Genomic DNA, 17,523 nt, shown 5'->3' with positions numbered 1-17,523 from the left:
GTTAGGGCTCTCTGGAGAAACAGAACCAATAGAATACATATATGATTTATTACAAGGGATTGGCTCAAATGATTCTGGAGGGTAATAAATCGTCAGACCCAGGGGAGCTGATGGTGTGGTTCCAGTCCAAGACTAAAGGCCTGAGAACCAGGACTGCCAATGGGGTGAGTTCCAGTTTCAAGGCTGTCAGGCTGGAGACCCAGGGAGAATCAGTGTTTCAGTTTGAGTCCAAAGGCAGGGAAAAACCAATGTGCAAGCTCAAGGTAGTCAGGTAGGAGGAAATACTCTCTTACTTGGGGGAGGATCAGCCTTTTGTTCCATGCAGGCCTTCAATTGATTGGATGAGGCTCACCCACATTAGGGAGAGTAATCTGCTTTACCATCAATTTAAATGGTAAATGCATTTGAAATCATTCTCACAGAAATTAAGAGGTGGAAGCTTTTTCACCTTTACTTCTAGTAACCCACTGACAGAATTTTTGCCTTCTCTCTCCCCCAAGGTTTTGGCTCCCAAGATAGGAACACTTCCAGCAGGGAATCATCACATGATTCCATTAAAAAAACTTTTTTACAGGGGGAAGGGCAGAGGGAGAGAGAGAGAGAGAGACACTCTTAAGCAGGCTCCATGCCCAGTGCAAGCCTGACATGGAGCTCCATTTCATAACCCTGAGATCATGACCCAAACAGAAATCAAGAGTCAGACACTTAACTGACTGAGCCACCTAGGGGTCCTGATTCCATTAAATTTGATTATGACTGACCTAAAAGAGGAATTAACATCTCCCATTTTGGGAGAGGGTGAGGCCATCTTTTTTTGTACTAAGGATAGTTACATAATGTAAAGCAGACTCATAAATATTGGGGGGGGGCATAGATGGTACAGTCGGTTGGGGCTGTAACTCTTGGTTTCAGCTCAGGGGGTGGTCTCAGAGTTGTGAGATCAAGCCCCACACCAGACTCCATGCTAAGCGAGGAGTCTGCTTGAGGCACGCGTGCACACACACACACTCTCTCTCTCTCAAAATAAATAAATCTTTAAAATAAAAAGTTTTAAACATGGGAAGAGTGGTAGACACAGATGCCAAGTTGCCCAGAGTATGGACTATGCTAGTCATTTACATGTTGTCTCTCCACTCAACACTGGTCATGCTCTACTCTCTACTGATGGAAATGGAAATCTACAAACAACATTTCCTAGGCTTCCTTCCTTGCAGCTGGCTTCCTTTTTGAGTCTGTCAATAGGAAGCACCAATAGGAAGTCAGTCAAAGAAAAAGAAGTTTGTTGCCTGGGGCAGTGGAAAGGCAGCAGTTGCTGCTGGCTGCTGGCTGTTGGGTATAGTGGCGTAGGGGTCGGGGATTCCGGACTCCACGGCCTTTCTACTCTTTGAACTTTCCATCTCTGATAGAAGTGGCAGGTCCTTGGGAGATCCAGACCTGACCGTGACAGCAGCTCAAATGCACAGCGGCCGGCACAGACCTGTGGGCTTCAGGTCAGGGGCACGGCAGCTTCTGACGTATTAAGAATCCTTCTTGCTCCCCCTGGGCCCTCTTTTCTATTTTGCTGTTCTAGCCCTTCTCAGACTTTCAGAACCGATTTCATACATTCAGTTACCTCTCTTTGAAATACCCAGAGTGGTTTCTGTTTTCCTGAGTAGACCCTGACTGATAACATTTCTAGGACCAAAAATAGATAAATCGGCTGTCTAAGAAAAGGATCTATCTTGAGACTCGCCCTTCTGGGCAAATGACATACAATCTTTCCTCTCAGCATCTCTCTTACCTTTTCTTTCTTAGAAACAGAAACAACCGTAGTCAACTAGAAACTGCACTTATTTTTGTCCTTAACTTCTTTAAGCAGAACTTTAAACACACAACAAGGCAGAGGAGGTCATATACGGAATGCTTGCGTATTTACTACCCAGCTTTAATGCCAATCAGTTTTGATAATTTTCTGTCTTCTCTTGGCCTCCACTTTTCCCCCCCCAGAATATTTAAAAATCAGATCACAGGCATTAAATCACGTCACTCATAACCTTCCAGGGTACTTCTACATAACCCTCCTTCTGTTCCTATTATTACACTCGGACCTCTGTCGTCGTCATGGACAGAGCATCCTTTTCTTTTTCGCAGCATGGAATTCTTGTTTTTCTTTTGGGATCTGCCTTCCACAGCTTGGTAGTGCTGCTTATTCCTTGGTCTTGCTGAGCTCATGGGCACACGGACCAGAGTGATCAGTCTGAGACCTCCTTCAGGGTGTATCATGGAGAACGAAGCTCTCACTACATGAGAGCTTGGGCCTTAAGAAACATAAAAGACTAGAACTATCAAAAGGTACCTTCGACAAGGGATTAACCCACCTAACAGTGATGTTAACACAGAGGAAAGCCAGACAAAACTGTTCTAGAGAGTCCTGATGACATTAGCCTAATTCCTGGACCCAGCAGCGCCTAGAGCCAATGCTCATTCTAGATTTGTAGTTACAAGAGTCAATACATTTCCTTTTCTTTTTTCTTTTTTTTTAAAGATTTTATTTATTGTTTTTGACACAGTGAGAGAGGGAACAGAAGCAGGGGGAGTGGGAGAGGGAGAAGCAGGCTTCCCACTGAGTAGGGAGCACAATGTGGGGCTTAATCCCAGGACCCTGGGATCATGACCTGAGCCGAAGGCAGACACTTAACGAATGAGCCACCCAGGCGCCTCATATTCCCTTTTCTGTTGAAATTTGAGTTTCTATAATGTGTGACCAAGAGTCATTTATTTCTAATTTGTGCCACTCTCCAAGGCTGCACCTGTAGCCCATTCGAGAATACTCTTTTTAGCGGAGAGAACACATTTTCATAAATGGGAACATTAATTTAATGTCCTCAGTGCAATTCAGGTTATCATATCACTAGAGCATGGTCTCTGGTGCAGCTCTGTTGCAGCTGTCTTTTTCCTTCATATCCCCTGAAGTCCTAGCATAGCTGCGGGCCAAGTTTCCTTCAGTTTTGTTCACGTACACAGTCGTGAATCATTTCTTTGCAGGCTACAATAACTTTAGGGTAATTTCCATGATGTCAGAAGTCTTCCACCAGTCTCGAATTAACAGCTGACAAGTCTTTTGAAGGTGTTTCCCTGGCTCAAGCCACTGTAAAATATCCACTTTCTTTTTTTTTAAGGTTGTATTTACTTATTTGTCAAAGAGAGAGAGCACAAGCCGGGAGGGCGGTAGGCGGAAGGAGAAGGAGGAGCCTGGAGGAGGACTCCAGGCCAGGATGTGGGATCACGACCTGAGCCGAAGGCAGATGCTTAACCAACTGAGCCACCCAGGCACCCCTAAAGTACCCTTTTTAAAATCCGAAGTAAAATTTCTTTTTAATACTCTTACAGTAATTTTAGCCTTAAAACCTGCATACCTGTGATAAGTCATTATGGGCAAAACCATTTAGCAGAACACGTAACAACGATAGAAGGGGAAACCATGACCTAGGAACACAGATTAGTGCAGCCTCTCAAACTCAGGAACACACCGGCTGCTAAATCAGCTCTCATCGGTGCGAACTGTATTGAACTGGCTGGGCAGTTCTTTTAAGAATGCATTAACTACAATTCAGTACTGCATCAAATTTACAAATATAAACATATTTAGAGCGAAGAGCACTCTAATTAACTAATGTTCAAGGGGCTGTTTCTATAATGAAGTTTCTTCCATGTTTAATGTAATCCAGAGTCTGGCTAATAGTGGGCTTCAAAATTCCTTCAAAATCCAGAAATTATTATATAAAAAAGACTGAATCATGTGGTCAGAGATTGGGGCCTTCATATTCTCATCCTGTGCCCAAAGACCCAGACTTCTCTGTGTTCTTGCACGTCACCAGAGCACAGACAAACAAGGACACTATGCTAACAGAAGGAGAACATTCTCAGGGCTATGCCATACCCCTGCCAAAACAAGACACCCGGGAATACTGCTAGAGAAGCATCAAATCAATATCCAATTTTTTACTATCATATCCTGTCAGCTAAAATCTAATACTTCCTCTGTTCTCCTCTGAAACATGGTCATGGGTTACGACTTTACAATTTTTTGCTATTATAAATGATGCTGCAACAAACACCCTTGCACACAGATCTTTCAGCACTTGTGAGATAACTTGATTCCTAGAAGTGGAGTTGCTGAGTGGGTACAGATTACCTTCCCAAAACATTATATCAGTTTATATCTTCACCAGTACCATTTGACAGTGTCTTTTCCTCCAATGCTTACATTAATTCGCAATGGTATCTCTTTAAAGTGCTTTCCCATCTACCTTTAGGGAAAAATACCAGGAAAGTATCAATATTATTATTTAATACTGTCCTGGATGTGCTAGTCCATGAGTTAGGCAAGATGATTAAGTATAAAATACAAATATTGGAAACGATGAAACAGTTACTGCTATTGGCTATAGGTGATATTATGTATCTTTAAGATGCAAAAGTAGGGGCACCTGGGTGATCAATCAGTTGGGTGTCTGACTTGATCTCAGCTCAGGTCTTGATCTCGGGGTCTTGAGTTCAAGCCCCACATTGGGCTCCACACTGGGCATGGGGCCTACTTTAAAAAAAAAAATGCAAAAATCAAATTAGAAAACTATTTTCCAAAGTAAAATTCTTGGGCTTTTGCTATGCTGGAATAACTGGTACTAGACTTGGCATTCTGCTATAAACAATTTGAAAACTGAATAAAATACATGAAAAAACTGGTTTTAGACAATAAAAAACAGAAAGAGTAGGGTGATGATCTCTGAGACTCAAAGGAGGTTAGTCAATCACTTTGGCTTTCTAGATTGTGATACTGGAAGGTGAAATCAAAAGGGACTGAACATGGGCGTCAGGCTGGCTCAGTCCATGGAGAATGTGACTCTTAATCTCAGGGTTGTGAGTTCAAGCTCCAGGTTCGGTGTGGAGCCTATTAAAAAAAAAGCGGAAGTGGGGGACAGGGGCTGAGTTCACCATGCCTGAGGTACCTGGAAGTTGTAGGGTAAAGTATTGGATGAGATAACTACACAAGCAATGGGTCAATAAATCTGTAGAGGAGTATTCTAAGTCTGTTCTAAACACTAACCTGTACATATAGTGTGAAACTCCGAGTCTGAGTAAACAAAAGTGTAAGCATTAGAATTCCCAGAGCTTACAGAGAGTTAAGATACAATTAAGTTTTGACCAGCCAGAGTGAGAATTCTTCACTGAACACCTAAGGCATTAAATAGAGAAAGTAAAACAGTAACACTTAAGTAGAAGGACTAACTAACTCAACAGTAAAGACCATTCTAGAACTGTCCCCCAAACTAAAAAACAGGCCGTAAATCATCAAGCTGATCCCTTAGCAACTTAACTAGCAAGTAAAGCAAAAATTCAAGGTCTTTAAAGGCATGAAATTGGGGCACCTGGGTGGCTCAGGCATTAAGGGCCTGCCTTCCGCTCAGGTCATTATCCAGGGTCCTGGGATTGAGCTCCGAATCAGGCTCCCTGCTCAGCAGGAAGCCTGCTTCTCCTTCTCCCTCTGCCCCTGCTTGTGTTCCCTCTCTCACTGTCTCTCTCTGTTAAATAAATAAATAGATAAAATCTTTAAAAAATAAAATAAAATAAAGGCACGAAATTCAGACACTCAAAATCACATGTTTACCTTGCCCATCATCCCATCAAAGAGTACTAGACACGTGAAAAATAAAAGTCATGCTAGAATCAGAAGAAAAATTAGTCAATAGATCCAGAAATGAATGCTAGACCAAGTAAAGACGTAAACACAGTTATTATACATACATTCAAAATTTAAAGAAAAACATGAAGAATATAGAGAAAGAGAAGATATTAAAAACAAGTAAAATTCCTAGAAACAAAAATACAACAGTGGAAATTTAAAACTCACTAGATGGGCTTAATAACAGCAGGTTACAAACTACAGAAGAATAATCCATGCATGCGAAGATATAGCGCTGGATTATTTCATGTAAAACAAAAAAGAATGATTTTAAAAAGAACAGAGCCTTAGTGACATGTAGGACGATATTAAATGTTCTAATATGTTTGTAATTGAGGTTCTGGAAAAGACAGAAGCAGAAAAAGCACTTGAAGAAAAGATGAGACACAGAACTACATTATATATCAGAGGTTTGCAAACTTTTGCTGTAAAACGCAAGATAGTAAATATTTTAGGTTTTACAGGCTAATGGTCTTGTTGCACAACTCAACTCTGCCACTGTAGCACAAAACATACCATAAACAACACGTAAATGAATGGCTGAGATTTTACTTATGAAAGCAGGCAGGGATCCAGACTTGACCTGAAGACAAGGGTCTTGCTATACAAGTTCCTGCTATACAAGGTTCCTGCTATACAAGAACTGGTGTGATAGGTGATGAGTGATAAGTGTATACTGTGATGAGGGAAATGTATGTTGTAACCCCTAGAGCAACAATTAAACGTAAAAAAAAGAGTTTAAGCTAATAAGCCAACAGTGGAGATAAAGTGGAGAATATAAAAATCACTCAATAGTTTTTTTTGAGGCAGGATAAGGAAAAGGCAGGAAAAGAGTGGGAAAGGAAAAAAAAGAGATGACATAAAAAAAAAAAAAACCCAGGAAGATGGTACATATAAATCCAACTATATTGATAATTATATTAAATGCAAATATGCACAATTCCACTTAAAAAGATTATCAGATTGGATGAAAAATGACCAAATATATGCTCTACAAGAAATCCACTTTAAATACAAAGATACAGATATTACGAGTAAATAAACATAAAAAGGATACCATGAAAACACTACTTGTAAGAGAGATGGATGGCAGATGGCCAACAGACACATGAAAAAGTGCTCCACATCACTCGGCATCAGGGAAATACAAATCAAAACCACAATGAGGTATCACCTCACACCAGTCAGAATGGCTAAAATTAACAAGTCAGGAAATGACAGATGCTGGCGAGGATGTGGAGAAAGGGGAACCTTCCTACACTGTTGGTAGAAATGCAAGCTGGTGCAACCACTATGGAAAACAGCTTGGAGGTTCCTCAAGATGTTGAAAATAGAACTACCCTACAACCCAGCAATTGCACTACTGGGTGTTTATCCTAAAGATACAAACGTAGTGATCCAAAGGGGCATGTGCACCCGAATGTTTATAGTAGCAATGTCTACAATAGTCAAACTATGGAAAGAACCTAGATGTCCATCAAAGAAGATGTGGTATATATACACAATCGAATACTATGCAGCCATCAAAAGAAATGAAATCTTGCCATTTGCGATGATGTGGATGGAACTAGAGGGTATCATGCTTTGCAAAATAAGTCAATCGGAGAAAGACAACTATCATTTGATCTCCCTGATATGAGGAAGTATAGATGCAACATGGGGGGTTTAGGGGGTAGGAGAAGAATGAATGAAACAAGATGGGATTGGGAGGGAGACAAACCATAAGTGACTCTTAATCTCACAAAACAAACAGGGTTGCTGGGTGGAGGGGGTTTGGGGGAGGGGGGTGGGGTTATGGACATTGGGGAGGGTATGTGCTATGGTGAGTGCTGTGAAGTGTGTAAACCTGGCGATTCACAGACCTGTACCCCTGGGGATAAAAATACATTATATGTTTATAAAAAATAAAAATAAATAAAAATTTAAAATTTAAAAAAAGAGAGAGATGGATGATTATATTAATATCAAAGTAGGCTCAAGCCAATACCAGAGCTAAAAAGATTTTATAGTTCTAAAAGTACTAATTCACTGAGAAAATAGAACCAAAAGTATCTATGTATCTAATAATAGAGGTTCAAAATACAAAAAGCAAAAACTGGCAGAAGTGAAGAGAAATACAGTAAATTTATATTTATTGTTGTATATTTCAACATTCCTCAGTAATTGATAGAGGGAATAGATGGAAAAATCGATGTGTATAAAACACTTGACAAACACTATCAACCAGCTTGACCAAATTGATGTTTATAGAACAGTTTGCACAACAGCAGCAAAATATACATTCTTTTTAAGTGTATTTCAAACATTTACCAAGATAGACTATAGGCTGGCCATAAAACAACTTTTTATTTAAAGGATTGCAGTCACATAAAGTATATTCTCTGACCATATGGAATTAAATTAGATATCAATAGCAAATGGAAATCCCCCCAAATTTGGAAACTGAAGATTAAACTTCTAAATAACCAATGTATAAAAGAAATCACAAGCAATATTAGAAAGTGTTTTGAACGGCATGAAACAATATATCAAAATTTGTTGTTTTCAGTTACAGCAGTGTTTAGGGGGAAATGTATAGTTTCAAATGCTTATATTAAAAAAGAAAAAAGGGGACGCCTGAGTGGCTCAGTTGGTTCGGTGTCTGCCTTTGGCTCAGGTCATGATCCCGGGGTCCTGGGATCAAACCCTGCTTGGTGTGGAGTCTGCTTCTCCCTCTCCCTCTACCACCCACTGCCCCTGCTTGTGCGTGCATGGTCTCTCTCTCTGTCAAATAAATGAATAAAATCTTTAAAAATAAATAAATAAATAAAATTTTAAAAAAGAGAAAAGAAAAAAGTTCTAAAACTCAGTGAGTTAAATTTCTACATAAGAGGCTAGAAAATAGAGATCAAATATACCCAACATAAGGAAAAGGAAGAAAATAAATAAAGACAAGATCAGAAATAAATGAAATAGAAACTGAGCAAATGAAAGAAGAAAATCAATGAAAGCAAAAGCTAGTTCTCTATAACAATAAACTGATCAATAGCAATAAAACTGATATGAATATCAATGAAATTTATCAGCCTCTAGCTTGGCCAATTAACAAAAAAAAAAAGAGAGAGAGAGAGAGAGAAATGCAAAATTACCAATATCAGGAATAAAAGAGGGAAACATCATTACAGATCCTACAGACATTAAAAAAACCCCAAAATATTATGAACAACTCTTCATCAGTAATTCAACAATTCAGACAAAATGACCCCTTTTTAAAAAGATTTTATTTACCTATTTGACAGAGAGAGACACAGAGAGAATGGGAACACAAGCAGGGGGAGTGGGAGAGGGAGAAGCAGGCTCCACACTGAACAGGGAGCCCAACATGGGGCTCAATCCCAGGACACTAGGATCATGATGTTTAGGCAGATGCTTAATGATTGAGCCACCCAGGCACCCCAATACTTTTCTTGAGAGAGGGAAGAGAGGACTGAGAAGGGGAGAGAGAGAGAGAGAATCTTAAGCAGGTTATACCCAGCACAGAGCCCGACGTAGGACTCAAGTCTCACAACCCTGAGAACATGACCTGAGCCAAAATCAAGTAGAACACTTAACTGACTGAGCCACCCAGGGACCCTGAAATGAACACATTTCTTAAGAGATATAAATGGTCAAAACTGATACAAGAAAAAATTAAAAGTCTGAACAGCCATATATCAATTAAAGAAACTGAATATATAATAATAAAGAAATTGAAAATATAATTTTAAAATCTGCCCACAAGGGATGCCTGGGTGGCTCAGTTGGTTAAGCAGCTGCCTTCAGCTCAGGTCATGATCCCAGCGTCCTGGGATCGAGTCCCACATCGGGCTCCTTGCTTGGCAGGGAGCCTGCTTTTCTCTCTGCCTCTGCCTACCACTTTGTCTGCCTGTGCTCGCGTGCTCTCTCTCTCTAACAAATAAACAAATAAAATTTAAAAAAAATAAAAATAAAATAAAATGTGCCCACAAAAAAGACTCCAGGCCCAAGTGGCTTCAATGTTAAGTTATATTAGATACTTAAGGAAGACATAATATACATCCCATACAAACACTCAAGAAATAGGGAAGGAGGAAAACTGCTCAACTCTTTTTATGAGGCCAGTATACTTGTACCTAAACCAAAGACACTCTAAGAAAACTACAAAATAATATCCTTTGTAAACACAGACACAAAAAATGTATATTATATTAGTAAATCAAATATATAAAAAGGCAACAACTAAGTTTAATTCCAGGACGGCAAGATAGTTTAATCACTGAAAATCAATCTGCGCAATTCACCATGTTAACCATGTTAACAGAATAAATAAGAAAAAAAAAAGATTATCAATAGATGCAGAGGAGTGCCTGGGTGGGTCAGTTGGTTAAGGGTCTGCCTTTAGCTCAGGTCATGATCTCAGGGTCCTGGGATCGAGCCTCACAAGAGACTCCCTGCTCACTGAGGGGTCTGCTTCTCTGTTGCCCTCCGCTCCTTCCCGCCCATGCATGTGCATGCACTCTCTCTTTCAACTGAATAAATAAAAATCCTTAAAAAAAAAAAAATCAATAGATGCTGAAAAAGTATTTGAAAAATTAAACTTAGGTTCATTAAAAACATATGCATTCATGATAAAAACTCTAGCAAAATAGGAGTAGAAGGGAACTGGTAAAAAGTACAAAAAGCAGGGGCGCCTGGGTGGCTCAGTGGGTTAAGCCGCTGCCTTCGGCTCAGGTCATGATCTCAGAGTCCTGGGATCGAGTCCCGCATCGGGCTCTCTGCTCAGCAGAGAGCCTGCTTCCCTCTCTCTCTCTCTGCCTGCCTCTCCATCTACTTGTGATTTCTCTCTGTCAAATAAATAAATAAAATCTTTAAAAAAAATAAAAATAAAAAAGAGTACAAAAAGCAAAAGACTGAATGCTTTCCCCTCCAAGATAGGGAACAGGGCAAAGATCTGTGCTCTCATCACTTGTATTCAACATTGACCTGGGTCTTGGTCAATGTAATAAGAAATGAAAAATAAATAAAAGCGAGTGAAAAGGAAGAAAAAAAGTCTGTCACTGTTTACTCACTGTACAAATAAGTAAATCCCAAGAGAAATCATATACATAAAAAATCCCCAGAGATCTACAGAGACTCTCCTAGAACTAATAACTGAATTTAACAAGGTCACAAGATATAGGGTCAACATATAAAAATTAATTCTACTTGTGTCAATTAATAGTGAATAATTAGAAAATGAAATAAAAAAACAACACATTCATAAAAACATTAAGAAACATGAAACACTCGGCGCCTGGGTGGCTCCATTGTTAAGCAGCTGCCTTAGGTTCAGGTCATGATCCCAGGGTCCTGTGATCGAGGCCCACATCTGGCTCCCTGCTCGGCGGGATGCCTGCTTCTCCCTCTCCCGCTCCCCCTGTTTGTGTTCCCTCTCTCTCTGTCAAATAAATAAATAAAATCTTAAAAAAAAAAAAAACTTAAAAAAAAATGAAACACTAAGGGATTGAATTACTAAAATATATTCAAACTCTGTATACTGAATACCACAAAATGGCTGAGAGAAATGTCAAAGATCCAAATAAATGGAGAGACAGGCCATATACATGAATCAGAAGACTAAACAGTTAATATGTCAATTCTATTCAGATTAACCAATGAAATCCCATATAATCTCAATCAAAATCCAAAAAGCTTCTTTTTGTAGAAATTACCAAGCTGATTCTAAAATTTATAGGATCTGAAACGGACCTAGAATAGTCAAAACAATGTTCAAAAGAATAAAAAGGGACCTACCTGTCTTACAAGGTTTTAAGATTTAATATAACTACAGTGACCAAGACAGTACAGTATTTTTTAAAAGATTATTTATTTATTTATTTTAGAGATGGGGGAGGGAAGGAGCAGAGCGAGAGGGACAAGCAGATTCCATGCTGAGTGCAGAGCCCTATTTGGGGCTCGATCATACAACCTTGAGATCATGACCTGAGCCAAAATCAAGAGTAGAATGCTCAACCAACTGAGCCACCCAGGCTCCCTGACCAGTGCAGTATTAATATTAGGATAGACACGTAGATCAATGGAATAGAAGAGTCCAGAAATATACACATATGGGAATGCAAGCTGGTACAGTCACTCTGGAAAATAGTATGGAGTTTCCTCAAGAAGTTAAAAATAGAGCTACAGTATGACTCGGCAATTGCACTCCTGGGTATTTACCCCTAAGATAACAAACACAGTGATCCAAAGAGGCACGTGCACTCCAATGTTTATAGCAGCAACGTCCACAACAGCCAAACTACGGAAAGGGCCTAGATGTTCATCGAAAGATGAATGGATAGGGGCGCTTGGGTGGCTCAGTGGGTTAAAGCCTCTGCCTTCGGCTCAGGTCATGATCCTGGGGTCCTGGGATCGAGCCCCACATCGGGCTCTCTGCTCCTTGGGGAGCCTGCTTCCTCCTCTCTCTCTGCCTGCCTCTCTGCCTACTTGTGATCTCTGTCTGTCAAATAAATAAATAAAATCTTTAAAAAAAAAAAAGAAAGAAAGATGAATGGATAAAGAAAATGTGGTGTATATAGATACAGTGGAATACTATGCAGCCATCAAAAAGCACAAAATCTTGCCATTTGCAGCGACAGGGGTGGAAGTAGAGGGTATTATGCTAAGCGAAGTAAGTCAATCAGAGAAAGACAATTATCATAGGCTCTCACTGATATGTAGAATCTGAGACACAAGGCAGAGGATCATAGGGGAAGAGAGGAAAAAATGAAATAAGACGAAACTAGAGAGAGAGACAAACCATAAGAGACTTCAAATCTCAGGAAACAAACGGAGGGCTGCTGCAGTGGAGGGGGTGGGGGGGATGGGGTGGGTGGGTAATGGGCACTGGGGAGGGTATGTGTTGTGATGAAAACTCTGAATTGTATAAGACCGATGAATCACAGACCTTTACTCCTGAAACACGAAATATATGTTAATTTTAAAAAAGCAAGGAAAAAAAACCCCTAGAAATAAACACACAAATATATTAGCAATTTTATAAATTTTTAAAAGGGTGCCACAATAACTCAACATGGGCATACTAATATTTTCAAACAAATGGTGCCAGAACAACTGAGTATCCATTATGGGGAAAAAAATGAACCTTGACCCTTACTTTACACTGCAGACAAATTTTAAACACAAAATGGATCACAAAACTAAATGCAAAAGTTAAATTTCTAGAAGAAAACATAGGAGAAAATCTTTAAGACATTGGGGTGGGCAAAGATTTCTTTCTTTCTTTTTTTTCTTTTTTTTGAGAGAGAGAGGGAATGTGTGAGCAGGGGGAGGGGCAGTGGGAGAGGGAGAGAGAGTCTCAAGCAGGATCCACCCTCAGTGCAGAGTCTGACGTGGGGATCAATCCCACGACCCTGAGATCATGACCTGAGCCGAAATCAAGAGTTGGTTGCATTACCAACTGAACCACCCAGGTACCCCTCATTTTTAAAAAGATTTATTTACTTGAGAAAGAAAAAAAAATCTTTTTAAAAGATTTATTTATTTATTTATTTGAGGTGGTCAGGGACAGAGGGAGAGATAGAGAGACAGTCCCAAAGAGATTCCACACTCAGTGCAGAACCTGAGGCAGGGCTCAATCTCATGACCTTGAGATCACATCCTGAGCTGAACCAAGAGTCTGAAGCTTAAAAGACTGTGCCACACACACACCCCTTCTTTTTTTATTAAGTTTATATATTTTAGTAATCTTTACATCCAACGTGGGGCTTCAAACCATGACCCCAAGATCAAGAGAGACACACTCTTCCAACTAAGCCAGAGAGGCACCTCTAGACAAAGATTTCTTAGCACACAGGAAGCATGGGCCATAAAGAAAAATTTGTCGAATTTTGCACTTTGAATGATACTATTAAGGAAATGAGAAGCCAAGCCATGAATTAGAATATAATGTTTGTAATACATGTATCTGACAAAAAACTTCTACTCAGAATATGTAAACATCAAACAATTCAACAATAGGGCAAACTATATGACATTGGCGAATAATTTGAACAGACCGTTCCCAAAAGAAGATATACAAATTAACACATGAAAAGATGCTTAACATCTTTTTTTTTTTTTAAAGGGGTGGGGCTTGCATGGGCACAAGCACAGGCCCAAGCATGGAGAGGAGGGGCAGAGAGAGAATCTTAAGCAGGCTTCATGCCCAGGGCAGAGCTTGACCAGAGGCTTAACTATATGACCCTGAGATCACGACCTGAGCCCAAATTAAGTCCCACGCTTAACCCAACTTTGCCACCCAGGTGTCCCTAATAGCATTCTTCATACACTTCATACAGAAGATGAAAATTAAAACCACAATTAAATGTCATTACACATAGGGGCACCTGGGAGGCTCAGTTGGCTCAGAGGCCTCTGATCCTGATTTCAGTTCAGGTCATGATCTCAGGGTTGTGGGATTGAGCCCTGCCTTGGGTTCTACTTTCTCTCTCTCTCTCTCTCTCAAATAAATAAATAAAATCTTTTTTTTTTTTTTTAAGCCATTGCACATATACTATAATGGCTAAAACTATAAAGATGGACAGGATCAAGTGCTGACAAGAATGTAGAGAAACCGCTTCTCACCACTGTCTGTGGGAATATGAAATGAGACAATCTGGAAAACTGTTGAGCAGTTCTAATAAAGTTATACCTGCTTTTGAACCAACGATTTCATTCCTAAGTACTTACCCAAGAGAAACGAACACATACGCCCACAAAGAGACCTGCACAAGAATTTTCACAGCAGCTTCATTCACACTAGCCCCAAACTGGAAAGAAAATGTCCATCAGCTGGTGAATAGCTACACGGCGGTACATCCCTACCATGGAACAGTACTGAGCGATACAAAGGAACAAACCTCGGATACACACAATGACCTGACCGAATCTCCAAAGTGTCAGCCTCAACAAAAGAAGCCAGGCACAAAGGACTACATACTGGGAGATCCCCATTATAAGAAATTCTAGAACAGGTGAGACTAATCCAGAGTGACAAAAGTAGGAGATTAATAGTTGCCTGGGGTTGCGAGTGAGACAGATAGGAGGTTTTAACTACAAAAAGGCATAAGGGGGGTGGGGAAAGACAGAAGGGAAATTTTGGGTGATGGAAATGTTCTATATCTTACTTATGGTGACTGTTACACACGAATATATGTCAAAACCCACTGAATTGTACACTTCAAATGGGTGCGTTTTATCATATGTAAATTATACCTTAGTAAGCTGAATTAAGTAAAACTCTCAGAAACAAAAGAATCTGGAAAGACAGCCACTTATAAAATTAATACGCAAAAATAAATAGGTAGGTAGCAGATACAACGGAAGATCCCTTTCACAAAAATAGTTGAAACGAAATATTTTAATAAGCACAGGAAGTAGACAACAAAAATGGCAAAACCCTACTGAGGATCATAAAAGAACACCTGAGTAGACAGACCTCCTGTATTAACTTCTGGTTGGTCCAGAGAGATCTACTCAAACCTAAGTCAGAGCATGGCATTCCTCTCTTCAAAACCACCACTTGGAAAGGAATCCGAAATCTTAACCCTGGTCCAGAAAGGTTGGAATATCTCCCTTCCTCCCACTAGATACAAGTCTTCGCTTCAGGGTCACGTTCTCAGAGGTTATCTTGACAAGCCCATCTGCAGCGGGGAGGAGTGTCCCTATATCACTACAGCTCACTAGAGCTCACTGGCTAGTGTCAGAGAAACTATGTCCTACGAGGCATGGTTTCAAAACTGGGGGAAAGGATTCAAAGGAGATATGAGATTTGTCTTCCAAGACTGAAGGGCAGTTATGAAGAAGAAGCAGAATTCTTCTTCTTTTTTTTTTTTTTTTAAGATTTTATCCATTTATTTGACAGAGAGAGATCACAAGTAGGCAGAGAGGCAGGCAGAGAGAGAGGAGGAAGCAGGCTCCCTGCCGAGCAGAGAGCCCGATGCGGGACTCGATCCCAGGACCCTGAGATCATGACCTGAGCCGAATGCAGCGGCTTAACCCACTGAGCCACCCAGGCGCCCAGAAGCAGAATTCTTCTTTCAGTTGTTCCAACAGACAAGTCGTCTGGACACGATCACTAGCTTGTAAGCGCCCAGAGAGCAAGGACTCTGGTTTGCTCACCTCCGAGGCCCTAGCACAGAGCAGAATGTCTGGCACACAGCGCTCAATCAGTATTTACTGAATGGACGTTCAGAGTGGTTCCAAAAAGCAAAGCGGACCAACGAATGGGACTTCAGAAGCCAGACTAGTCTAAAGAACATTTTTTAAAAAAGATTTTGTTTATTTATTTGACAGAGAGAGATCACAAGCAGGCAGAGAGGCAGGCCCGGAGAGAGGGAAGCAGGCTCCCTGCCAAGCAGAGAGCCCGATGCAGGCAGGGCTCGATCTCAGGACCCTGAGATCACAACCTGAGCCGAAGGCGGAAGGCAGAGGCTTTTACCCACTGAGCCACCCAGGCGCCCCAAGAACAGCTTGAGAATTAATGGAATTTTTTGAGCTCAGGTGTCCCCATCTAGCGCTTTCATACCTCCATGCAGGCAAACTGAGGTTTGCTAAGTATTAAGTCAGCAGTTATCATTCCGCTTGTCTCAATCCATTAGTGGGTCACAACTAGGCTTTAAAGAACACAAAATGGAATTTAAAATAATAGAGCTTCCTGCAAGGAGTAAGAATTCTTTTATGAATTTTTTCCTTCAGATACATTAACATGCAGAATCACAAATACGTGTGTACTGGGTCATGATGTAAAATACATTTCTTACTGCGGTCTTTGGTAAAACAAATTGAGAAGTACCGGGTTCAGCTGTTCAACAGAATTTGCCCCCTCGCAAGGGAATGAGTCCTCTATTTCTGTTGTATTGGAGATGGAATTTTACTGATTTAGGATGAATGCGCTTGGGGAGAGGTAGGACTGCATGCTTTCAGGAACTTATATTTTTTTCTTTATATTCATCCTTTTTCAAGGTGATTACCTATCTTTTCAAAAGCAATCTCAAGTAGTTTTAAATAAAAAATATATACAATGTTTTTAAAAATAGAAATTAGAAATTTAAAATGGAGGTGAGATATTTCTGTACTTTTGCATTTAACACCATTTGTCCTGGAACCCAAGCCAAAACCATAAAAACAGGGAAACGAATAATTTCTATAGTGCTCACATCATTTCCCCAATAAAAATGAGCATTTTTCTGGCTTGTAGGAGGAATTTGTCATATGAATCCTTATACGAGGATGCTAAATGTCATTAGAGAGAATATGTGAACTAATACAATAAACTTCCTAACGGGTCCCCTTGCCTTTTGTCTTTCTCCCTTCAGTCCACCCTGAAGTATGTTACTTTCCTGGATTCTGCTGCTTAAAGATTTTTACTAGCTTCTTCCTGCCTACTGGATAAAGTCCCTGTTTGTATGAATGAATTTTTTTTTTTTTAATTTAACAGACAGAGATCACAAGTAGGCTGAGAGGCAGGTAGAAAGAGGGGGAAACAGGCTCCCCGCAGAGCAAAGGGCCCGATGTGGGGCTCGATCCCAGGGCCCTGAGATCATGACCTGAGCCGAAGGCAGAGGCTTTAATTCACTGAGCCACCCAGGCGCCCCTGTAATGAATGGATTTAATCCTCTCTGGGACCCTGCTTCTGCCAACCTCTCCTCGCTCATCTCCTACACCTATCTTGCTTCCCGTCCTCAGGCTACATGGCAGTTCCCGGGCACACGGTACCCTTCATGCCGCCAACTTTTTTGTCCATATTGTTCGTATGCTACAGTAAA

General features: G+C 40.4%; 1 protein-coding gene across 6 annotated transcripts in view; it reads right to left on the bottom strand.

Annotated features, from left to right (window-relative positions):
- The window catches only part of ZBTB8A (zinc finger and BTB domain containing 8A), a 66,341-nt gene that overhangs the window by 31,889 nt on the left and 16,929 nt on the right, over positions 1–17,523 (bottom strand). The gene's annotated exons all lie outside the window — the stretch shown is intronic.

This window comes from Mustela putorius, unplaced genomic scaffold (assembly GCF_011764305.1).
Source record: "Mustela putorius furo isolate JIRA1106 unplaced genomic scaffold, ASM1176430v1.1 tig00003853_pilon_pilon_pilon, whole genome shotgun sequence".
Classification (NCBI taxonomy): domain Eukaryota; kingdom Metazoa; phylum Chordata; class Mammalia; order Carnivora; family Mustelidae; genus Mustela; species Mustela putorius.
The sequence above is the reverse complement of the archived record's forward strand: the minus strand, read 5'-3'. Positions and strand labels throughout refer to the sequence as shown.